At 44.1% G+C, this 26,335-nt stretch overlaps 1 protein-coding gene and 1 long non-coding RNA gene across 2 annotated transcripts in view; both read right to left on the bottom strand.

The window, feature by feature from the left end:
* The window catches only part of LOC135969397 (uncharacterized), a 110,714-nt gene that overhangs the window by 4,630 nt on the left and 79,749 nt on the right, over positions 1 to 26,335 (bottom strand). The window contains exon 2 of the long non-coding RNA XR_012431614.1: positions 2,226 to 2,356. This is a non-coding gene — a long non-coding RNA (uncharacterized lncRNA). The remainder of the gene's footprint in view (positions 1 to 2,225; positions 2,357 to 26,335) is intronic.
* The window catches only part of LOC141409474 (uncharacterized), an 82,620-nt gene that overhangs the window by 40,542 nt on the left and 15,743 nt on the right, over positions 1 to 26,335 (bottom strand). The gene's annotated exons all lie outside the window — the stretch shown is intronic.

Here is a 26,335-nt window from a genome sequence, read left to right as displayed (position 1 = left end):
GCAAGCTCTGTGAGTTTAGGCAAATTACTTAACCTTGACCTTTAGTATGATGATTTTTTAATAGAGGTGAGCTCTTGCTATGTTGCCTAGGCTGGTGTCAAACTTGTGAGCTCAAGCAATCCTCCCACTTCAGCCTCCCAAAGTGCTGGGATTATAGGCGTGAACCACTGTGCCTGGACTACTTTATCTTTATAAGCCTCATTTTTCTTACCTTATAAAAACAGTGCTGACTCTAATCTCACAGAGCTGTTCTGAGATTAAATGAGATGGCTCATGTAAAGAATCTGTCACAGAGCTTGGCACATCTGTTATTGGGTCTGAGTGCTAGTGAGACGGCCACATCCAGGGGCATGAGTGGGAGCACTGTTGTCAGAGACCCTGAGGGTCCCACCCCAGAAAGCCCCCTTTCTTTATCTTTAAATTGGGCATGGCAGTACTCTATACCTCTCTGGCATGCTGTGGATATCAAGAAAGAACTGTGTGTGGGTGTCATGAAAGCTGGAGGGTGCTGTATGAAATGCAATTGTTATAACCATCACTAGTCATCTCTGGCTCACAGACCTGCCTCCACCCCTTCCCTTAGCCTGAGCAGAACCTTCTTGGCCGGTCAAAGCTCAGAAATGCCAGCAGGTGGCAGCCTTATGGGGTTGGAGGGACAATCTGCTGCAAATGCACTGCACTGCAGCCAGGCAGGGTACAGCCCCTCCCCTGAGCAGAGGGCCTGAGCCTCTGTGCACCAGCGGGAGACTGACCAGGTTCATGGACACAAAAAAACCTGAGCCCTCCCCACCTGAAGGGAGAAGAGAAAGGGCCACTCATATAGGAGAACACTTGTTGGGTTTTTAACACAAAAAGTTCTGATCTGAGAGCATTATCAATGAGTGGGGGTGGAGGGTGCTTCCATTCCTGGGAAGGAGAGGGAAAGGAACTACCTCTGTGTTAAGGGATCATGGAGTCAGAGTCAAGGTCACTGGGCAGGCCCACCACCAGGGCCTATCTGTCTAGACCCAGCTGCTCTATCACAGTCCCCAGCAGGGTTAGCCTTTCTCCTTCCCCTTTTATTGGTTGAGTGACTGATTGATTGAATGATTACATTATATACTTACAGAAAAGTATTCCTACTTCTGGATGCCTGCCTTAGCTGTTGTCCAGAGATTCTGTTTTTCTTCTTCTTTTTAAATAAGAGATGAGAAAATAAAGGGTGACCACAGAGTGAGAGGGTCCTGCCCTCAATCTAAGGCTGGGGTGAATGTCACAGCCAAGTCGGCGACTTCTATCTTCCCTGGTGGCCAGCAGCCTGTGATCAAGTCCACACTGAACAGGCCCTTTGCCCAGAGGGCCTCTTGATCTTCGGAATCAGGAGCCGGGTTGGCGAATGCAGTTGCCAGGTGTCACTGATGCTACAGAACAGCCCTGCCAGAGCCCTTCCACGGTGAGTGCCCCCAAGAGCTGCCTCACCAGGCCATGCCCTGAGTGCCTGCAGTATGTTTTCCCTGCTGGTCCCTGAGTGGTAAAGACCCTAGAGATCCTAGCCACTCCAGCTTCCCTTCCCATGGAAACCATCCCAGAGGGAACAATTCAGATCCAGAGCAGCAGCAGAAGAAATGATCCAAGGAGGGCTGCACACGGAGAGGAGAGAGACCAGGAGAGGTGGGAAGGGATTCCAGAGAGAGCCCCAAATCAAACTGCAAGACATCTTCTAAATATTTTTAAATTGTGTTTAAAGATTAGCTGACATCTGTCGAACACTACGTGCTAGACACTATCTTAGGCCTCTTACACTTTTCACGCATTGAATCCTCCCAACTATGACTGTACTGTCCGCCTAACAGAGAAGTTATGTACCTTGTCCAATGCAAGGTGCTGGGGGTAACAGAGCTGGGATTTGAACTCAGTTCAAACTGTTTGAACTCAGCTGAGTTCCCATGCCTAGACCACTGTGCTATATGACCTCTTAGTTAATTCCTATTATTTTGTCAGAATACTGGTGGCAGCTGAGAATTTATCTATCAACAGAAAACACTAAAGACTATTCACTCCTCAATTTTGTTAACAGTTGAAATTTTGTTAAAGGTTGAAAAACTGATGGTGCCTCTAGCCTTGCCAGGTTTCTGGTATTTTCCCTGCAGTGGTGGAAGCAGACCTTGAAATGGGCCTGTCTTGCTTCAATACAAGAGAGTGCATTGTCTCAGAAAATCAGCCCCACCCTCTGTCCCTTCACTCACCAAGACTTCAAGAGCCCAGTGTTTTGTTAAGGAGAAAGCTTATCTTAAAGTCTATCAGTCAACACTTGAGCAGGTCCCTCTGCAGGGAGTAGGGCATTCTGAGAGGTGGAGTGGGTCTTCTCTTAGTAGATCTGGAAAGAGAAGACAGGGTCTCACTCTGTTGCCCAAATGGTGTGCAGTGGCTTGATCTTGGCTCACTTTCAGGCTCAAGGGATCCTACCACCTCGGCCTCCTGAGTAGCTGGACTACAGGTGTTTGCCACCATATCCAGCTGATTTTGTATTTTTAGTAGAGACATAGTCTCCCTATGTTGCCTAGCCTGGTCTTGAACTCCTGGGTTCAAGCAATCTGCCTGCTTTGGCCTCCCAAAGAGCTGGGATTACAGTCATGAGCCACTGTGCCCAGACCCTTTACCTCTGTTATGTTATGATGGGGTGGGACAAATTAGCCTGAATAACATTGGAAATATAACCCGTGAGCTTGTCATTAAAGCAGCTATGTCTCAGCCATCAGACAGTTTCCCTGGGAGAGCAACTAGACTGAGAACATATAGGTAAGACAGGCAACTGGGAGGGGACAGATGATTTTTTCTTGATATCTTTGAGACTGAATACACTCTAGCATGGAGGTACATAAACACATTGCTCATTCAAGTGTTACTAGGATCTATTTAAATAACACATGTGGCCAGGTGAGATGGCTCACGCCTGTAATCCCAGCTCTTTGGGAGGCTGAGATGGGTGGTCAGGAGATCGACACTATCCTGGCTAACACGGTGAAACCCTGTCTCTACTCAAAATACAAAAAAATTAGCCAGGCATAGTGGCGGGTGCCTGCAGTCCCAGCTACTCGGGAGGCTGAGGCAGGAGAATGGCGTGATCCCGGGAGGCGGAGCTTGCAGTGAGCCGAGATCGCACCACTGCACTCCAGCCTAGGTAACAGAGCTAGACTCCACCTCAAAAAATAAATAAATAAATAAATAAATAAATAAATAAATAAATAAATAAATAAAAATAGCACTTGCCCAGGAGCAATGTGTGGTGTTCTCATTTCCCTCCATGACAGTCCCACTACAGTAGATAGGAGAATGTCATAGAAGGTGAGTCTGGATTTCTGCGAAGCCTTTTACAAATGTCCTCCATGAAATTCTTGCGTATAAGATGGTGAAAAATGAATGGGATGAGTGTATAGTTGGGTAGAATTGCTGTATGGACCAAAGTGTTTGTTAGGAGAATACAGTGAGCTTTAGGTGGAATGCAGGTCTCTGGTAATGGTCACAGAGCTCGTCCCTTGATTGTCGTGTTTGACTTTTAAAACAATCATTTCCTTAGATCAGGAGATCAAAGATATGCTTATACTATGGGCAGATGATGCAAAACTGGTATAGAGGGCTTAATATTACAACAGATGACCAAAATCAAGATGTAAAATTATCTGGGCAGATTCGAACACTAGGTCAAAATTAACAAGGGCAAATTTCATGTCTGAGATCTACATTTTAAAATAAACATGTATGTATCACTCACCCAGTTTTTTGTATCTACCCTAGAGGAGCACTTGTACATGCGTACAAGGAGACGCTGCTTATGATGATTTTAAAAACCAGAAATAATCGAAGAATTGCTAAGAAAACTACAGAATATCTACACTGTGAAATATATTATGCAGAAGATTTCCAGGACATGTTGCAAGGAGAAAACTTGAAAAATGATATGTTAACCACAAACACACATACACAATTTACACATTTCTGCTGATATCTATCTATCTACGTAAATGCACAGAAAGGTCTGGAAGGACCCCTAATAACTCATACCAGGATCTACCTCCAAAGAGAAACTGAATTGATATGGATTTCAAAAGGGCTTTGGCTTTACGAGTAACCTCTGAAATTCAGAATGTATTTGTGTTCAACTTGTGTAATTAAGCTTTCTTTTTGCCTTGCTTTCAGCTTAAAAAAAAAAAAAGTTTTACAATGCGGGAAAGGATACAAATTCTTGGGCTTTCAGTTACCACAAACCTAAGAGGAGTCAGCACTGTGGAAATGCTACAGAAAGCTAACTCATACTATACAGAATGTGTTAGAAGTTTGGTGTTCAGATAGCCTGCAAGTACTAGAGTTCACTAAGCTGATCATGTCTGGAACACCGGGCTGGATCCAATTCTGGCAGCAGGAACATTGGCAAGATAGAATGCAACTAGAGGAAAGAAATGCTATGGGGATTCTGAAAAAGCATGACATCAGAATAATAAATATGGAACTACAACTGTTTAACCAGAAGACAAAAAGATTATGGGGGAAACAAACACATTCCTTCAAATATTTGAAGGCTTATTATGTAGATGAATCACTAAACTTATGAGTTTCTCCAGAGGTAAACATGAAGACAAATAAATACAAGTGATATTTTCTATTAAAAAATAAATAGGCTGGGCGCGGTGGCTCACACCTGTAATACCAGCACTTTAAGAGTTCAAAGCAGGTAGATCACCTGAGGTCGGGAGTTCGACACCAGCCTGACCAACATGGAGAACCCTGTCTAAACTAAAAATACAAAATTACCCAGGCATGGTGGTGCATGCCTGTAATCCCAACTACTCGGGAGGCTGAAGCAGGAGAATTGTTTGAACCAGGGAGGTAGAGGTTGCAGTGAGCCGAGATCATGCCATTGCACTCCAGCCTGGAACAAGAGCGAAACTTCGTCAAAAAATAAATAAATAAAAAGAAAAAGCATTCTAACTAACAAGAATGAATGACAAAATAGCCTGTCAGGCCAGATCATGAGCTCTCTGTCATTGGAGGTATTCAACTAAAATACTGTATATAAAAAGATGTTGGGTTTTATTAGAAGAAAAACTATGTAATCTTTAATATTTCCAACAATTCTAATGTTCTATGATTTCATATTTTGACTGCAGAATCAATTTTCAATTAGTATATATTCTCATCGATTCCAAATCCCACAGGTGGTATACTCTTCCACCAGGTGGCTAGATGCCTTCGGCTCTGGGTCCTAAATGTTATGTGTGGTTAAAAAGAAGTTAGCATAGTTTAATACTTTTAAAAATGAAATAATATCCTTTGCCCACTTTTTGATGGGGTTGTTTGTTTTTTTCTTGTAAATTTGTTTGAGTTCTTTGTAGGTTCTGAATATTAGCCCTTTGTCAGATAAGTAGATTGCAAAAATTTTCTCCCATTCTGTAGGTTGCCTGTTCACTCTGATGGTAGTTTCTTTTGCTGTGCAGAAGCTCTTTAGTTTAATTAGATCCCATTTGTCAATTTTGGCTTTGTTGCCATTGCTTTTGGTGTTTTAGACATGAAGTCCTTGCCCATGCCTATGTCCTGAATGGTACTGCCTAGGTTTTCTTCTAGGGTTTTTATGGTTTTAGGTCTAACATTTAAGTCTCTAATCCATCTTGAATTAATTTTCATATAAGGTGTAAGGAAGGGATCCAGTTTCAGCTCTACATATGGCTAGCCAGTTTTCCCAGCACCATTTATAAAATAGGGAATCCTTTCCCCATTTGTTGTTTTTGTCAGGGTTGTCAAAGATCAGATGGTTGTAGAAGTGTGGTATTATTTCTGAGGGCTCTGTTCTGTTCCATTGGTTTATATCTCTGTTTTGGTACCAGTACCATGCTGTTTTGGTTACTGTAGTCTTGTAATATCGTTTGAAGTCAGGTAGCATGATGCCTCCAGCTTTGTTCTTTTGGCTTAGGATTGTCTTGGCAATGTGGGCTCTTTTTTGGTTCCATATGAACTTTAAAGTAGTTTTTCCCAATTCTGTGAAGAAAGTCATTGGTAGCTTAATGGTGATGGCATTGAATCTACAAATTACCTTGGGCAGTATGGCCATTTTCATGATATTTATTCTTCCTATCCATGAGCATGGAATGTTCTTCCATTTGTTTGTGTCCTCTTTTATTTCATTGAGCAGTGGTTTGTAGTTCTCTTTGAAGAGGTCCTTGACATCCCTTGTAAGTTGGATTCCTAGGTATTTTATTCTATTTGAAGCAATTATGAATGGGAGTTCACTCATAATTTGGCTCTCTGTTTGTCTGTTATTGGTGCATAAGAATGCTTGTGATTTTTGCACATTGATTTTGCATCTTGAGACTTTGCTGAAGTTGCTTATCAGCTTAAGGAGATTTTGGGCTGAGACGATGGGGTTTTCTAAATATACAACCATGTCATCTGCAAACAGGGACAATTTGACTTCCTCTTTTCTTAACTGAATACCCTTTATTTCTTTCTCCTGCCTGATTGCCCTGGCCAGAACTTCCAACACTATGTTGAATAGGAGTGGTGAGAGAGGGCATCCCTGTCTTGTGCCAGTTTTCAAAGGGAATGCTTCCAGTTTTTGCCCATTCAGTATGATATTGGCTGTGGGTGTGTCATAAATAGCTCTTATTATTTTGAGATATGTTCCATCAATACCGAATTTATTGAGAGTTTTTAGCATGAAGGGCTGTTGAATTTTGTCAAAGGCCTTTTCTGCATCTGTTGAGATAATCATGTGGTTTTGTCTTTGGTTCTGTTTATATGCTGGATTACATTTATTGATATGCATATGTTGAACCAGCCTTGCATCCTAGGGATGAAGACCACTTGATCATGGTGGATAAGCTTTTTGATGTGCTGCTGGATTCGGTTTGCCAGTATTTTATTGAGGATTTTTGCATCGATGTTCATCAGGGATATTGGTCTAAAATTCTCTTTTTTGTTGTGTCTCTGCCAGGCTTTAATATCAGGATGATGTTGGCCTCATAAAATGAACAGACACTTCTCAAAGAAGACATTTATGCAGCCAACAGACACATGAAAAAATGCTCATCATCACTCGCCATCAGAGAAATGCAAATCAAAACCACAATGAGATACCATTTCATACCAGTTACAATGGTGATCATTAAAAAGTCAGGAAACAACAGGTGCTGGAGAGGATGTGGAGAAATAGGAACACTTTTACACTGTTGGTGGGACTGTAAACTAGTTCAACCATTGTGGAAGACAGTGTGGCGATTCCTCAAGGATCTAGAACTAGAAAGACCATTTGACCCAGTTATCCCATTTCTGGGTATATAACCAAAGGATTATAAATCATGCTGCTATAAAGACACATGCACATGTATGTTTATTGCAGCACTATTCACAATAGCAAAGACTTGGAACTAACCCAAATGTCCATCAATGACAGACTGGATTAAGAAAATGTGGCACATATATACAATGGAATACTATGCAGCCATAAAAAAGGAAAAAAAGGATGTGTTCATGTCCTTTGTAGGGACATGGATACAGCTGGAAATCATAATTCTCAGCAAACTATTGCAAGAACAGAAAACCAAACATCGCATGTTCTCACTCATAGGTGGGAACTGAACAATGAGAACATTTGGACACAGGAAGGGGAACGTCACACACCAGGGCCTGTCGTGGGGTGGGGGGAGTGGGGAGGGATAGCATTAGGAGATATACCTAATGTAAATGACGAGTTAATGGGTGCAGCACACCAACATGGCACATGTATACATATGTAACAAACCTGCACATTTGTGCACATGTACCCTAGAACTTAAAGTATAATAAAAAATTAAAAATAAATAAATAAAAAATAAAAATAAAATAACAAGCGAACAGAGTGCAAGCACTAAGCCAAAAAGTAATCCCTTTTAAAGAAACATGTAAGTATCATTCATAATCTTTCTGATTATTCCATCACAATGATTCTTAATCCATTCGCTTTCCTCTTGTACATTTCTTTTGTACAGGGTCTACAGAGATGACCCCTTATCTTCTGTGGCCGCCTCTCTCTGGTGTCAAGTTTCCTGACTTATATACAGTTCCTCATCCCCAAGACTGTCCTTGATGCAAAAATCCCCTCGGCTTCCTCTGCAGCTGCAGATCATGTTTGCTCCCACAGTCTTTCTTCCCGACCCAAGAAGAACTATCTGCAGGGTCAGAAAACGCCCCAGCCTCTTCCTGCTCCTAGCCTTCCTGCTCTGTATCCACACAGCTGAAGCCACAAAACAAGCAAGCAACAAACAAAAACAGAATAGGCCCCACCCTGACAGCATGAAAATATATGATTAGCTTTTCCCAAAGAGAAGAGAATAATCTTCCACCCAGTTCTTAAAAGAGAAAACTTTCCATCTCCAGCCACAGCTGTTGGCTTGGTGTTCCTTAAAATTTGAATACAATCAACAACCCTTGTCCCAGTCCCTAGAAACCTTCGAATGTTAACAACTGCCTTGGTTGAGAGTGAGAGATCACTTCAGAAAACCTAGTACTAAGGAAGTATTTCTGTAAGTGCTTGCGAGTGAATGCAAATAAAACAAGATTTTTAAAACTGAGACTTAAAGCAATTTTACTATGTACCTGAGTCAAGGTTCTACTCATCTTTCTAGTCTCAGGTGAAAGACCTCTTCTTCCAGCAAGCCCTGGGGATGTTAGGACTATGTTTGTTGTCTCTGCTATGTGCTCCCATATCCTCCTCAGTGTCTCCCGTCACAGCCCTGTACCACCCCAACCACAGCCCTGCACCTGCCCTGTCACCATCTTTATGGTGTTTCCCTAGTAACTCTACCAGCCTGTTTCCCTAGTACACTGCAGGGCCTAGACTGTACCTGATGCTTTTATCACTGAGCCCCTAAACACAGTAGGACCCAATAAATATCCATGAGGCTATTATAAATAAACACATTATCAATTAACTAATTAATGTGGAACCCAAGTCTAGGCAGCTGTTTCACTGAGGTAAAAAATATCCATTCCACAAACACTTTGTGTCTCTTATGCTAGGTATAGTACAGAATGAGTCAAACCCAGGTCCTGCCCTCAAACAACATACAGTTGAGTAAGGAAGTCAAGACAAGTACACAAATACCTATGGCACAAAATATATAATGGAGCACCACAAAAAGATAAATATTAGAGGATGGGAAAACAGGAGCAAAGCCACAGAGATCACCAAGTAGTTCACACTGGAGCTAAGCCTATGGGACAGGTAATACTAGGGTCAGAGCCTAGAGGTCCCTGAATAATACCTTTGAGTAGTCGGTATATTCCAGGCTAATTGCTTTACATTCATGATCTCATTTATTCTTTGAAACAATTCTATGTAAAAATCCCCTATCACAAAGAAGCAAACGGGTTGACAGAAGTCAAGAAAATTGCCCATTATGTCACATTTGATAAGTGGCAGAGCTAGGATGCACACCCAGGCCAGCCTTATGACCATGGCAGCAATGCTGCAGTGCTTTGGAACCTGGGATGCCAAGTTTAGGAGTTGCTACTTTATCCAGTGGGAGCTACTTGGAGCAGGAGCATGCCACGGTTCAAAGACTGTGCTTGGGAAGACATATCAGACAGTAATGGGGAGAATAGATTGGGAGTCAGGTTTGAAGCCTATTGCAATAGTCCCAATGTTGTATCATTAAACTTCTGAACTGGAGAGTGGCGGTAGGACTGGCAAGGGGATTCAGAGCTGAGGAACTCCTGAGGAAGAGCGGGGACAATCAAGGATGATCCCAAGCTATGCACCTGAATGACTGGAAGGATGAGGATTTGGAAGTGGCTCTGCCTATGTGCATGCCATGGGAAAGAGTAGAAATTAATGGGTGGGAGTACTGGAGCCTTAAGTCCTCAGGAGCTCCAAACCAGGGGGCAGCCTAAATCCTCCCCACTCTCTTCCTCTCCCTACGCATTGCTGCTACCTGCAAAAGCTTCCTGAATTCCCTGAGCCTTCCCACCCATTTGGGGCATCTGAGCCCAGCAACCCACAAAAGCAGAGGGGCAATAATGTGACATGAGGCATCACACGACCATGTCCACCCAGGTCTACTCTCCTCTGAGAGCCAGACTGACCCAGCACAGACAATGTCTGGTCCAAACCAGCACCAAGAAGTGGAATAGCAGCAGACAGGAGTGAGAGGCCACAGGTAGTGATTCTGACTCCTTCACTGACTCCCTGTAACCTTGGACCAGAAGCTTAACTTCTCTGGATCTCAGTTTCCTAATCTGTAATCCGAGGAGTTTGAACCAGAATCAGAAGTGGCAAAACTAGGGGCACACAGGACAAACTCATCTTGTAAATGGACTTTGACCAACACAATGTCTTTTAATTAGCTTCAACATTTAAAAATCAGGCCATTTCACAAAGAAAGTGCATATTTGCTGCTGTTCTTGAAGCAGGAAGGTCTGGCAACATGGAGCCCACATTCCTACATGGCATCAATCAGCTGGGGCTGAGTAGCTGCTGGGACACCACCCTCCAGTTTGTCACAGTCCCCACCACCCCTACTGTCCCTGATTGCTGCCACTCATCATCTATACATGGGCCATTATGATCTTTTATGCTAATGATCTGGCCCCTATAGGGATCTGAGTTCACAACCTCTACAGAAAACGATCTAAAATATCATCATTGCAAGACTCAGGAACTGGAGACATTAAACAGAAGCAAAGATGAGTTGGGAGTGATTTTTCCTCAATGGAAGACGCGGGCTTCTCAGAGGAGCAAGGGCTTGCTACAGCGGATGAAGGTTCATTAACACGTGTGTCAGGCCTGCCCACCACCCCACACCACACCCTCAACACAGCAAAAGGCCAGATGACATCAGCCTTGGACACAGTCAGAGAAACCCCATCATGAAGCAATTTGCTTCCCCAGCCATTCTAATTTAACAATTAGCTTAACTCTGGTCAGGCACTTGCTGCTGGAGTGGAGAAACGATCCTGATCAGCAGAAGCTTCAGCCTAGAAGCTTCAGGAACTCCCTTCCTACCCCCCAACCCCAGCTTTCCTTGCTTCCCTTGGGTTTGTGTCTCCTGCTCACACAGATAGATATTCTAAATATCTCCAAAGAGGGTCCACCTTCTCCTTGAGCTCCCCAGTTGGGCTCCTTGGAAATTCTCCAGTAAAATTAGTTTCTCCTGCTGCCACTTCAGCCCATTCTCTTAGTCTGTCCTGCAGAGATTCTGTCCTGCAGCATGTCAGGCCAGTATGCGAGATGAGATGTGGAAGGAAGCCTGTACATAGGCCACACTGCAGACACAGGGGTACACTCACAAGGCTGGCAACCTTGGGCCGTCCTTGGTGCAGATCCTGACTCAGAGCACAAGCCTCAGGAACGGAGTTTGCCCTGACTCAGACAGCATGCTCAGCTCCGCATCTGCATTGCCAAAGGGCCTCTTGGTAAGAACGCACCACACTCCCTCTCTACAGCGTGTCCTGCTCCTGCCTCAAGCTGCACCCCAAACCCAAATGCCAAATTTCAGAGAAAGAAAGTGCGATATCAAAAGTGGGAGATCAAAAGGAAAAGTTTATAAAGTTACAGTCTATTATTTTTAAATATAGTATTAGGATTCCAGGATAGATGGGGTGAGGCCAGGGCCTGAAATAGCAGACCCTCAAGAAAGCAAGCATCCCTGCATGACCAGATAGAGATTTCAAAGAGAACCTGGAGAAAGAAATGGCTCATAAAAATGGAACAACAACCAGGAAAATAATCAGACCAAAAATAAACCTGAGACATGCCAATGCCAAGGTCAATCCCAAAGGTTATTTTGTTCCAATGGGGCCAAATCAGTGGAACCAGTTGATGATACTCTTGGTACAAGTGGTGTCCTCAAGAATGAAAATCCTTCCCAACTTGCCCTCCTTGATGGACACGAGCGAGGTCAGGGTTGAAACTGCAGTGAGGGCATGGGAACCTGACTGACAAATGAAGTGTAAAGAAAGCACCAGAACCATATGGCATCCACCTGGGAGTCCTAAAGGAATTCAAGGGTGAAATTGTGGCAAGGCTGCCCAAAATGTGTAACCTCTGATTACAAAGTCACTCATGCTCTAGAACTGGCAGAGTGCCCATGTAGCCTCCATTCATAAGAAAGGATCCAGGGAGAATTCTAATTTTCATACCAGGAAAGTAGGCAGGACATAGCTTAAGAATAGGACTACTGGGCATGCAAGCAAGCACAATCTATCAAAGGAAAAGACAGTAGAGCTCTTATAAAAGCAAAGCTTGTTTGTAATAGTTTTTGAGAGAGTAAATATGAATGTGAATTAATGAAAATCTGTCCATTTACATAAATTTAATTTACATAAAATTTCCAAGATACTATAGTAAAAAGCTTTTTTAAGTTGAATAACAATACAACAGGAAAAATACTTTTCCAGGGAACTACTTGGAGGCCAGAAACAAAATGAAAAAATTCACTGACACGTCTCCAAATTAAAGAAATTTTAAAAGTGCGGTTCATAAGCCATCAGGACACTAGAACTTGTCTTATATAACATTCTTACAATGTGTAGGAGGGAGCTAACGTGAGGTACTCTATGGGTCTACACTCTTCCAGGCAGGAGAAACGCTGATCAAGAGAAATGATAGGACAGTCCTTCCAGGTTCTAAGAGTTGATGGAGAAGAGGTGACTGAGTTTCAGTGGGATGGGATCTATCTACTTCATAATAGCTCCTTAGTCTCCTCTCTCCAGATAAGATAAATTCTGGGCTCCATTCTCTGGACCTTGCGATTGTGGGCTCCAAAATTTACATATTCCTGGAAAACAGGAACAAATGCAGATTTAAGTCACAGAAAATGCTTCTGACTAGACTCTCAGAGGCTGTCCACTGCATTTGGTTAAACCCTGACCAATCAGGCCTGCCATGGCCCTGCCCTTTCTTCTTCATTACAGTGCCCATTCAATGCATGGAGCTCCAGATTCAGAAATTCAGGGCACACACTCATAGAAGTCATTCTGAAGCTATGAACTGAGACTTCTAAAACAAACAATAGAGTATGACTGGATTTACCCATTCCTTCAATTTTTGTTACTGCATCTCTGTCTTGGGCATATAGCAGGGAGCTGACTGTAGAAATGCAAACGTGAGTAAGCTCAGCACCCCCTGCCTAGCCCCACTGTTCCCTTGCAACCTATCTCATCCATCTATTCTGCTTCTCCTACTACCTCCAACGTGGTAAGAGGCATTGCAACACTTTCTTAGCCTCTATCTCTGCTATCCAAGTCCCTTCATTCCTTCAAAACTACAGGCAACAGAACTTCTCCCCTCAGTCATCCTATAGCATATGATGGGACCTTGAAACTTACTACACCATTCTGGGCTTGAGATCGGTGCCTTGATGGAGAAATCAGAGACAAAAGACTTCTATGTTGTGTCACCTGCAAAAGCCTATTCCAATAAATTATAATAGCTATGTGCATAGGTTCGAATCCTGGCACTCCTAATTACGAGTTGAGGGAACTCACAGCTCAATATCCTCATTTGCCAAACAGGTAAAATAGTGTTTAATCTGCTAAAAAGGGCAGTTCTGGGGATCAATTATGGTAATGCTTATTTTAAAGAGCTTGATACAGTAGTTAGTGCATAAAAAGCACTCTACTGATATTAGCTAGTACTAACATCTTCCTAAACAGAAGATTTATTCCTTTTTAAATTTTCTCCTCAGTCTAAATGCAGCTTTTAAAAGGCTACTTTAAAAAGTGGGCGGTGAATGATGCTAGTTCTCTGTTCGGCAGCTCCTTGGGTCTTAGTTGTCCCTATAGTATCTTTTTTACAGTATTTTCTTGGGTTTGTCTATATATTGCTTAATAAATTGTGAAGTCGTTCCTATGTGTCAATGTCATTGCTGCCTGTTCTTGAGTAAAGTTTGCATGGAAAAGGCAGCACGCCTGCAATTTTAAAAGGAGTGGGCCATTTACTGCTTCCAAGAGGCTCCACAGATGACACTGTTCTTGATTAACCCACACGTAAAGGGTGCGTGCTCTGAAACTAGACTGGGTCAGTACTTTGATAGCAGATCTATCATTGGGTGAAGATTTGTATTAACCAAGCTCACAAGGCTGATGGATAAGCCAGAAACTCTGTATCTTGAGTGCCAAAAGTAACAACGAAACACAACTGCCACAGGACCCTGGAGTGCTTAGTTCAGTATAATCAGTGTAGGCTGATGCACTGGGGACGCCAAGCTGTCACTGGAACATTGCATGATGAACATGTAATCAAGGCTTGGGAAGTCTGCAGAACAAGCCATGGTTCAACATCAGCAGGTCGTGATGGGATGGACTAGCAAGAATAGTGCTGGTCCTGTTGGAGAACCAAATGGCCCTGGTGGGCAGCCAGAGTCTGAATGGGCACCACCAGCTTCTGCTTTAACTTGCCTTTCAGGAGTGCCCTGGCTGGCCAGCACCTTCCATAGAATCTTCAAATTGCACTCAGAGCAATTAATTAGGTTTTATATTACTAAATTACAATCACATTTCAGCCAATATCCCTGACATTATTTCCAGGTCACACGGATGGAGTATTTTGCTTCATATATTTGCAAAACACCTTCTGGTCCATAGCTACAGGTGGTAGATGACATCCATGTGGGATACATGGATGGACCTAACTGAACCCTCAGAAGCAGCTTCATTTCCATTATTTCCAGGTTCCTGGGGATGTGGGAGGATGGGCTTCACTGTTACCTCCAGGAAACCTCTATGGGCTAAATTCCCCCGGGCCAGGATCCCCATATTCTCTTTTATTTCAAGGTTATTTCACAAGTAAAACAGGAATTCATTTGCAGTAACCACCTCATCAATGGCATTGATTGACTTGTCAGGTGAAACTGCAGATATTTGCTTTATTAACAGGAAGATACCACTTTCAAGTGTTGGTTGGAAAGATGGAGAGAGACAGACAGAGGGACAGAAAGAGACACAGAGAGCAGATACAGGGAGCAGATCGGAACAGAACAAGTCCAGGAATAAGAGTGCACTGAGCTGCTGCCTTTACAAGGACTTGCAGAAGGAAGTATAATATGTTCCTGGATTGTATTTAGAAAATTGATATCCACTACTTAAAAAGGAATAGCTCCTCTCCCACTACATTTATCCTGGCCAATATCCTCTTTTTCTTCCCTGGTGTCAACAGTCCATGGAAAAACATCCAGCTTTAGTTGTTAGAAGAAAGAAACTTGAAACCTGGCATAGAAATACATCTTATTCCTCAAGTCTCAGACTCGTTAGCCTAGAAGAGATCTTCAAGAGGTCTTTTATTTTTATTTTTATTTTTATTTTTATTTTTGAGACGGAGTCTCACCCTGTTGCCCAGGCAGGAGTGCAGTGGTGCGATCTGGGCTCACTGCAAGCTCCGCCTCCTGGGTTCATGCCATTCTCCTGCCTCAGCCTCCCAGTGGCTGGGATTACAGGCGCTCGCCACCACGCCCAGCTAATTTTTTGTATTTTTAGTAGAGACCGGGTTTCACCGTGTTAGCCAGGATGGTCTCGATCTCCTGACCTCGTGATCCACCCACCTCGGCCTCCCAAAGTGCTGGAATTACAGGCGTGAGCCACCGCGCCCGGCCAAGAGGTCTTTTATGAATCTCTCTGACCCAAGACCTGATGTGCCTAAGGGAAATTCTAACAGAGGAGACACTTTGCCATTTGGGAAATTCTCACTTTCCTACATAGTTGTGACATGGACATCTTCTGCTCTCTTTCTCTGGGAGAAAGTGTCGATGAAAAGAGCTATGGTTCAGATGTATCCCCTCCAAAATTCAGATCTTGAAACTTGACAGCCAATGTGATGGTATTAAGAGGTGGGGTCTTTAAGAAGTGACTAAATTACGAGGGCTTCTCCCCTCATCATGAATGAGATGAAGGCCCTCATAAAAGAGGACACAGCGTTCAAGGCACCGCCTTGGAAGCAGAGACTGAATCCTTATAACAAACCTGCCAGCTCCTTGATCTTGGACTTCCCAGCCTCCGGAACTATAAGCAATAAATTTCTGTTCTTTATAAATTACCAAGTACCAGGTATTTTGCTATAGCAGCACAGATAGACTAAGATGTCTCCAGCTCTCCTCCTTTGGGCTGAGTTGCAAGGCAACGTTGATGAAAAGAACCCAAGCTTTGGAGCCAGACAGCCCTAGGTGAGATCTTCGTTTTGAACATTTCTGGCAAATCACTTAACCTCTCTGGGTATGTTTTCACAGCTATAAATGGGAGGAACTACTACCTTTCAGAGTTGTTGGGAGAAATAGATTACATTTGGAAAGTGCTTAGTTAATGGCTGCTTTTATTTTAAGTGAATTTCCAGCAGACTTATACCTGCAAGGGATGGGATGACACCATTAGAGAAGTCACCCACCAGGTAACACCTGACTGATCTCAGATCACCAGGCATCCCAGCACACCTATGCAGGCAAGTACACCATGCCCCCCATGTCATCTAATCAGGCACAAGGCTGCCTCCCTCCCCTTCCTGATCACCTTCCACATAGAAATGCTAAGTTTTAAACATGAAGTTTAAACATGAATAGAAACCTTTCAATGATGGACATCAGCACACACACAAAAAAGATAGTTGAAGAGGGCAAGATAAGGCAGAAAGTATCCCTAATTAAGGCAATTTCAGTCACACAAACATTTTATATGTGAAAGTGACTTTGTCATTTAGTGAAATCCTCTCTTTTTATAGGTGGCAAAACTGAGATCTGGAAAGGAGAAGGGACAGGCCCATGACAACGACAGAGGAGTCCTTAAACCAAGAGCTCCTGACTGGGCTGAGGACCCACTGAAATTGACACACAAGGCAAATGCCAGAGGAAGGGAAGGTCAAGCTTACATTTACTTAGCTGCTACTTTATAAACAACACCGGGATAGGCACTGAGACTTAGGAAACAAGTTCCCAGCTGTCCTCCAGGAGCTTAACGTCTATCTAGCTGGGTAGCAAACACCTACCACGTGAAACAGCAATAATGAAAGGGGGTTTGTGATGACAAGTCACGGAATGTGTTCAGGGAGATCAGCGATGGAAACAGGGTGATGTCATAGAAGATCTCTTCCCCACAGGTAGTGGGACATGCTGCAGCCTCATGAAGACCATGGCTAGGATGCAAAGAACATTCAAGCAAAGGTTCCAGCAGAAACAAAGTCTTCGGATCTAGATTCAGTATGGTATGTTCTCAGTAAAGAGAGAATGCCAGCAGGTTCTGCAAGGACCTGGTAAGTATGTATGTGGATGCTTCCTGGACCTCTCACCACCGATCATCGAGCTTGGTACTCAGAGCAGAGACTTTCAGGACTTCAAGTTTTTCAGCCATCACCACTTCACAGTCTCTGCCTTCACTCCACACCTGCTATCTTTTTTTTTTTTTTTTTTTTTTTTGAGACGGAGTCTCGCTGTGTCTCCCAGGCTGGAGTGCAGTGGCGCGATCTCGGCTCACTGCAAGCTCCGCCTCCCGGGTTCACGCCATTCTCCCGCCTCAGCCTCCCAAGTAGCTGAGACTACAGGCGCCTGCCACCTCGCCCGGCTAATTTTTTGTATTTTTAGTAGAGACGGGGTTTCACCGTGTTAGCCAGGATAGTCTCGATCTCCTGACCTCGTGATCCACCCGCCTCGGCCTCCCAAAGTGCTGGGATTACAGGCTTGAGCCACCGCGCCCGGCCCACACCTGCTATCTTTAACAGTGGTCTCTGTCCAGAAGCCTTAGAGAGCAGAATATAGGGATCAAATCCAGCTAACTGTGCTAACTTTAATCCTATCTTCATCTCATTTTTCCTACCTTAATTTTTCCTCTGCCTGTATTTCATCACCTCCTTATTTTTCTTTATCTTCTTGTGGTACACTTTTTTAAGCTGTTGTAAATCCCTTTCAAAGCAAGATGGTATCTAAATACATGCCTGCTAGTCAAGCCCATTTGCACAGTAGCTTGATGAGAGAGGCTCTCCAGTCTCTCCTCCAGAAATATCTTGGCCTTCCCACTCACTGACTCACCAAATTCATCCTTCCAGGCCTAGGTCAAATGTTCTACAAACCATTCCCTAACTCCCCCAGGCAAAGCTCACCTCCCTTTCCTCTGAGCTTCAGCTGCATGTGGTATCTACTCCTTTACAGCACTTACCTAGTCCACTCTGCAATCCACTCTAAACACTACTCAAAAATTAATTTTGCTAAAGCAAGGCAGTCCTATCATATAATTCCCTCACTCAAAAATACTCAATTGTTCCCCACTGCACAATGAAGGGCTCTCTCACTTTACTACAGTTTACATTGATTTTCTATTTTTGCCCTATACACCTAAAAATCCAACCTGCCTGCTTTTCTCAAGCATGCCCTGTTCCCTGCTACAAGTAAATGGGAGCAGCAGATTTTGTGTGATTTTCTCTAGCACTGACCCTGGGCTGTGCACGACATAGAGGGACATGTGTCAACTCAGCTCTGGGATATCCCCAGTCTCTCAGACATCTTAACCACGTTCCCTCAGTATTTCCTCCTCCTCCTGACAGGTTTACATGAATTCCTTTCCCCCCAACGCGATCCAATAGAAAGAATGTGGACTATGGAAATAGACAAATAGACCACTTGGTTCAAGTCTTTGCTCTGCCACTTAATAGCTGTGTGACTTTAGGCAAGTTCCTAGCCTCTCTGAGTCTGTTTTTCTTAAAAATAGGGCCCACAAAGGTTATTTTAAAGATTAATGAGATATTTGTGAAAATGCTTGACTTTATACCAAACGTGCGGAGGCTTTCAATAAACACTAGGTATGATTACTAATGATTATTGTCCTTGCTGTTATTCATGCTTCGACATCCAGAAAGACCAAAGCAGGAGGTCAGACACCCACTTTACATCCTCAGTCTTCAGTCTCAATGCAGGCACTGCCAGGGCCTGGAGGCCCTTTTCACATCACAAATCACATTGCTACCTCATGCATCCAGTGGAAAATGTCACACTGTTCCGTCCTGAGACCATCACTCAGTGCGGGCTCCTCTTTATCCCTCCCCAACTCCTCCAAGCTCCATGATAATTTTTTTCTTTTTGTAAAAATGATACGTCCCCAGTGCTTCTGTCAATAAGCATTATTCAACTGCTGGGGAAAGGGTATAAATCAATAAATATTTAAAATCTACCAGGCTTCTCTATCATCTCCAGACATGGCAGGGCAGAGGCCTCGATGTTAGTCTGTGATGAAGGCAGATGGGGAAGGGGGTTTTGCACTAGCTGCCTCTTATTTGTGTCTCTGGTCTAAGCACAGATATTGACTACGTTAGGTGGAAACAGAGGTGCTGCTAGATGAACTCTAAAGATTAAATCTCACTGTATAGCACACTCAGCAAAAGAGAAGCCTCCCAGGAACTTGAAACGTAGATGGATGTGGGACTGTCATCCGTGTCACTGGGCCAACCAGCCTTTTTGGTTTTACTTCTAATTTCACAAAGTGGTCTGGATGCTCGCATGCTGCAACCTCACAGGATGTCACAGAGGCTGCTACCCGTGGAAAGTCAGGTTACACCAAGTGGAGGCTGACAAGGGCCCAGGCGAGTACACTGAGTTCACCGATGGAGGTGGGTGGTTTCCTCCCAGAAGGACGACCATATCCCTAGCCCCAACTTCTCGAATTGGGATCTAGATCCTAGAACTGAGATTTGGTTAAGTTATCCAAACTTTGTCATCCTGCCCCCTCAATGATGAGATTTTCAGACTAGCCACTCAGGGTTAAAGGAGGCACTGCCCATGGAGTAGAAGCCATTTGTTCCTCTGTGGAAGCCCAGCTGGGCCCTATAGGTATCAGACCCATGGTTTGACCTCAAGGCCACTGCCAACCAGCTGAGCTAAGGCATAGGGCCTGAGGAGACACGTGCAGGACATCAGGAGGCGGGTGGGTAGTTACGAGACTATGTCAGGAATCTCTCAGACTGTGTCTTCATATCCTAGTCAGGCCTCACCAGTCCTCTGCCCAAGCCATGCACCCAGAACCCAGAGCAGTTCATCAGGATAACCGGTGAGTGGCTCCCCGGCCTGCATTGCTGCCCCAGTGCTTCTCTGAAAAACTGAGTGTGTGTTGGGAACAGGCACCTCCTACCTGCTGTGCCCGCCTGCTCACTTCTCAATTCTGGTTTCCATAAACACATCAGCAGCAGGAAAAGCTGACATAGCAGAGAGATACACAGGACATAGACTTGGATATGTAACCCAGAAGTCAGGGATGCGATCCTTCTCCCCATTTCTATCCTATCCTGAGTGCACAGACCTATCCCATATCTTTCCTCCTGTGTGGTTTTTTTTTTGTTTGTTTGTTGGTTTTTGTTGTTGTTGTTGTTGTTTTGCTGTGTGCTTTAAATTGATTTAATGAACCATGTGATCTGAGAATCCTAATTTGGCTGTGAGCTTCCAGTTCCATGACCTCTGGTTTGGGTGCCAACTATGTATAGAGCATACTTAAAGGCCACCATTGCATCAGAGTAATTCCCCATCACAACAGGGGGGGTGGGGTGGGGTGGGGTGGGGTAGGGCAGGAAAGATCAGTCAAGGTCAGGGACGTAGGAAGAGAGGATAAGTGCGAATATCATATCTGAGGTCAGAGTAGGATTAGGGCCTCGGAAAATATCATTTTACTGACAGCCTGGATATGAGCGTCCCCTTTCTGACTCTGCCATGAAGAAGTTGTGGACTAATCACTTTGCCTCCTGGGAACTGTTTTCTTATCTGAAGGAATGAGGCAAATAGACTAAATTATCTCTAATGTCTCTTCTGGAGCCTTCTGGATCTCCCATTTGGGGATTTGAAGTCTGCTCCAGCCTGCACTACAGCTAACACTGCATCCTTAGAAAGTGGAGTTTGTGTAAAGATATTGCAGCTTATGCAGCTAGAGTACGGCGATCACCTAGCTCACATGTTAGTGCTGGGAAACTAACTGAAAGGGGATTGAAGAAAACTGTTTCTCCTAAAAGCCTCACATTCTCCTAGTCAACCAGGGGCTCCTGTTTGCCCCTGTTTGTCTGTCCTCCAGCTGGCGGACTGCCCAAGGCTCACCTAGATGGATCATAGGAAGGCTCCCTTGCCCTCTGGCATTCTGCTGAGCTCAGCATTTGAAAAGTTGTGGCAGGAGATCAGCAGAAGCAAGGAGGGTGAAGCTGCGGTGTTCCCTGTTCGAGACACTGTTATGGCTGCCCATGAGCTCGTTATGTCCCTTACCCAGGTCACAGCTCCTTTTGAGGTTGCTCTTTCACACACATTCTGGTAACCACCCACTTCCCTCACTTGTTCAAGTCTAAATCCCTCCCTACACCTTTGTAAAGAGTCCCGTCATTAGGCCGGCGTGGTGGCTTATGCCTGTAATCCCAGCACTTTGGGAGGCTAAGGCAGGTGGATCACAAGGTCAGGCGTTCAAGACCAGCCTGGCTAACATAGTGAAACCCCATCTCTACTAAAAATACAAAAAATTAGCTGGGCGTGGTGGTGGGTGCCTGTAATCCCAGCTATTCAGGAGGCTGAGGCAGGAGAATCACTTGAACCTGAGAGGTGGAGGTTGCAGTAAGCCGAGATGGCACCACTGCATTCCAGCCTGGGTGACAGTGTGAGACTCCGTCTCAAAAAAAAAAAAAAAAAAAAAAAAAAAAGAGTCCCTTCATTAAACCTTCCTCAGGTTACCCAACATGGCTGGGCCATCTGTTTCCTGACAAAGCCCTGACTAGTACATCTAATGAACCCATTTCACACTAGTGTCATCTTTGAACAATTGATTCACTCTGAAAATCTCTATACAATGCAACTCAACACATTCACAACTCTCTCTGGTGCAGTGGAATTTCCAGAGAGAAGCTGAGTTCTCTTTTCTCCACAGCCCTCTTCATCCCTACATGCAAAATTTCTTGTGCAACACAGAAAGAAAACAAATCATAATGGCTAGAATGCTGAGTTCTGAGCATAGATAAGCAACACAACACAACGTTCACATCATTGTCTAATATGCTCTCCCACCTAGCCTGATGACTCACATCTTTTCTGGGAGATGATCCGCTGCCCCTCTCCCTGACAAAACTCACGCCACCCTCCCAGGAAAAAGGGTGTCATCAGGGATCCTGGATCCCCAACAAGCCCAGCTCTACTCCTGTTCCCACCAAACTCACCAAAACTGGAAGGTGAGCTGAGTTGGATGTCTCTGACTGCTTCCGGAAAAGTTATGTTCTCTCTCAGCCACAGTCTGAGCTTGGAAGCTCAACTTCTTGAGGTGGTTTCTTTTTAGTAATAATAACACAACAGTAGTTGAGAATTTATGGACTAGATACTTATCTAAGCATTCCATGTGTTATCCAATTCCATCTTCACACAACTGTGCAGTAGGAACCTTTATTATCTCATCTCATTTTAAAGAGGAGAAAATGGCACACAGGTTAAAACCACATGCCAGGATTTGGCCCATGCAGTCTGGCTTCAGAGCCTGTACTTTTTTTTTTTTTTTTAAACTAAGGAATGTTTTAGTTATGTGGAAAAGTACAAAGACTACTATAACTAGTCACCATAACCTAGATTTAACAATTATTAGCTTATTGCCATATTTGCTTCATCACTTTTGCTGAATTATTTTGAAGTGAATTACAGACATCCTGACATTTCACCCATAAATACTACAATATGAATCTCTTAAATATGAGGGCACTCAGCTACAATACCATTACCACACCTAACAAAATTAATAATAATTCTGAATATAATCTAATAACCAACCTATATTCAAATTTCCTTAACCTCTCCCCAAAATATGTAACCCTTCTGAATTCACACATCCTCCTTGCACAGAGCTGGGCTCATCTTGCTGAAACTGTTGCAGTGTTAGCTCATACGCTGCTGCTGAAGCCACATCAGCACCCGGCCCTATCATCACAATGCCGTATGCTCCTTGCTATGCTTTTCCTTCTTAGTCTTTGAAAATAAGAAACCTTCTCTCTTACTCCAAAACTCCTTCCACTCGATTCTGATATAAATCTAGTACAAAGCAGTCTTTCCGGAGTGGAAAAGACCCACCTTCCCAATGTAGCTCCTGCCCCACTGCAGCCAAGACCATGTGAGAGACACAAGTAAACAACACACACAGGACAGCACTGCTTGTGTCCACTGTCAGCTACTCAGGGAAGGGGGAACGGTGGACAAGCTCCCAAAGACAGGGATGGGGGGTCATCCTGGGGTGAGAAGTCTCACCAAGAGGGGAGGAAATTTTGAGGGGTCAACATTTTGTCCTTGTTTTTGTCTGAATACTCTTGTTCTGGACACAATGTATGTGTAGCTCAAGGGGTATCAAGTTGGAAAGAAAAGCAAGGCTGGGCCATTCCAGATGCAGAGGGCCACCTTTGAGATTCTCAATCCCAAACCAAAGAGTTGTCCTAACAGACATACCCCATTCTCTTCCTCAGTGCCCAGATAATCTGCTCATACAATGGCCAGATGGTGTCTTTGGGCACCCTCTCAAAAACCTTTAGATTTCCTCCTCAACCCTGGGTGGGCAGCGTGCGCTGTTGGAGGTCAGCAAGGGGAACGGGCCTTAGTTACTGTTGCTTTCCTTATTGCTTCAGACCTCTCTGAGTAACAAAGAAAAACAAGGAAGAGAGAAGTGAAGGAAGAGTATAGAGAAGATGTCATCCAAGGTGCCCTGCCTGATCTTCAGGAGCTAAAAGCCCTGAAAGTCCCTAGCAGACCTCTACAAACCAAAACTACATGCCCTGCCTCTGAATGGCTGCCAGAGAGGAATCACATCATCTCATTTACCTTTTTTTTAGTCTCTCAGCAGTTTAAACTCCTACTTGTTCTTTAAGGCTTAATCAGAATCACCTCCTGAGCTCAGTCCTTCTGGTTTATGCTTCCTTAGCATCCAGTGGTGACCCCATTGCAGGATGTGTAGGGTAAGTTGTAATTATGCCTTCTTGGTTGCCTCCCCTGCTAGACTCTGAACTCCTTGAGGCCAAAGCCATCATATTTATCTCTGTATCCTCAATCCTTAACATGGGGCCCATCAAACCTCAATCATTTGATAAATGTTGGTCAAAATTAACTGAATTCTAACAGCTCTCTAAAATCACCTTCTCTGTCTTGTTAGTGGCACTAAAGTGTGTATTTTTCTTTGCTTAAAACAAAATTCCCTGATTGCTGCTCAGTAGCTCATTTGATAACCGAACTAACTGGAAAGCAACACACATTCAGAACCATGTCTCCTAAAGGGCAGGCCCAGCTTTTTTGATCCCTACTAGCCAAAGTCAGTGCTTTACATATGGAACACCCTCGAGACATGCTTGTTGAATTGACCTGAGGGTGCCCGTGATCTAAGCTCCCCAGAGAAGTTGACCATCTGCCATATATAGCTACAGTGTGTGAATTATGTTAAGTAGCTGACAAAGTTCAAGTGAGGAAGAAAATTACCAATCCCTCCTGGAAGTGAGCTGAAAGAAGGGCCTTCCTGCTTCCAAAATGTCCTAACATCTTGCTAAATACTGACATCTGTTTGCCTCCAGCTTGCTGCTCCCAATGTTTGCCAACTGGCCGAGAATGTTTGTGTCTTTACCAACCATCTTCCCCCATTGCACCCACATCACTTCCTTCCCGAGCTGGCAACCTCACAGGCACTACCTTGTAAGCACCGTACAGGCACCAAGGGTGAATACCCACCCCTCCACCGAGGAGACCGCTTCCCTCGAAATGACCCAGTGTTTCCCCTGTCCTGCAAAAGTGTGAGTAGTACATCACCACAATCACAGACCCCGTCACCCTCCCCTCCTCTGCTCCTCTTCCTGTTGCCCTCTTAAATCACATACAATCTGGCTGCCGTGACATGATTAAAGACACTGAACCCTCATTCCAAGTGCACGAGTCCTTCTGGAGACAGACTGACTGGCAGATAGTGTCTGACCACCTCCATGCTCTTCTCTCCTGCTGTTCTCATTCTCCTCTGCCTCTCCAAGCTCTCCTGGGAGGACTCATTAACTCCTCTTTTCCTCCCACCCTCTAACTCTGAGCAGTCCTTGAAGCTGAACCCTTAGGTCCTCTGTGCAGCTAGCTCTCTCCTCCCACTGCCTGGAAGATTCTGCTGCCTTATTCAGACATGTGTTCTTACACTTAAATGTATTTCATTCTTTTTCCTTTACATCCCTCAGTGCTCTGAGGTGACCAGGTTCCCAATCCTACATACATCAGGGCACCCACAAACCCATAGCTCACCAGTTCTCTACATATATTTCAGTACCACAGCCTGGTATGTTTTCTAGACAATTTCATTCAAATCATCGGCTGTTATCACGAAGTCAATGTCTCCCCTCTCCAAACTAGCTTCCTTTCTCAGCATTCTCCTTTCTTCCACTGGGCCTCCATTTTTCTAAGGCACCAAGGGAGCACGTGAATTTAAAAAACAAGATAAAGTAAAGAGAGAAGAAAACCCCTAGAGACCTTTGTATTTAGAAAGTAGCAAGAAAATGCTAATGCCTGCACTCTAACGCAGAGGTGAAAGATGTGGATTTCTAGGACCTGTCCCCAGAGACTCCGATTTAGGAAGGCTAAGCTGTGGCCCAGGAATCTGCATTTTCACAATGTCCCTGAGTGAGTCTGATGGAAGCGGCTGTAGGTCACATTCTGGAAGACTGGATTTCAGCAGTTGGATATAGGATAAAGCAAACAGGGCTAAAAATGTGTAAATGCCCAAAGGTGGCTTTAAATAGAAGCAATGAACTGTTACAAAGCTCTGTTGCTTAGGGATTTTTACTAAAACCATAGAACCGAGATAGACCACAGAGTTTATCTGGTCCAACTTCTTCATTTAACAGAAGAAAAACCGAAGCTCAAAGGAGTTAGGTGCCTACAGAAGGCCACACAAGTCTAAGGCAGAATGTTTAACCTAAGTGACAAAGGACGTCCTTTCATAGAAATAGTAAAGGAAATAAGCACACACAAACACACACTCATAGGCTTAAAACAGCTTTTTAAAAATGTGCAAATGAATTGCCTGAGGCTTTTTTTTTTAAATATGCAGATTCTGATTCAGCAAGGAGGGGGCCTGAGATCCTGCATTTCTAACAAGCTCCCAGGTGATGCCCTTGCTTCCAGGTCGCCATCCACCCTTTAGGCAGCAAGTCTTAGAAAGTAAAATAACTGCTCTTCTGTTGTTCTAAATAAATAGTCTGCTTCTTTACAACAAGCACTTGCGCTGTAGAATGCGGTCTACTCCTGGTGTCCTCAGCTGCACCGTGTGGAGCGCGTGCTGCCCCTCAGCCTATCAGTCACCTGTTGACAGCCAGCAGAGATGGTGCCTAAAACAAAGGTACTCACACCAAACCTCA

The sequence above is a fragment of the Macaca fascicularis genome, chromosome 2 (assembly GCF_037993035.2).
Source record: "Macaca fascicularis isolate 582-1 chromosome 2, T2T-MFA8v1.1".
Taxonomy (NCBI): Eukaryota; Metazoa; Chordata; class Mammalia; order Primates; family Cercopithecidae; genus Macaca; species Macaca fascicularis.
Note: the sequence above shows the minus strand (reverse complement) of the source record. Positions and strands in the feature narration are given on the sequence as shown.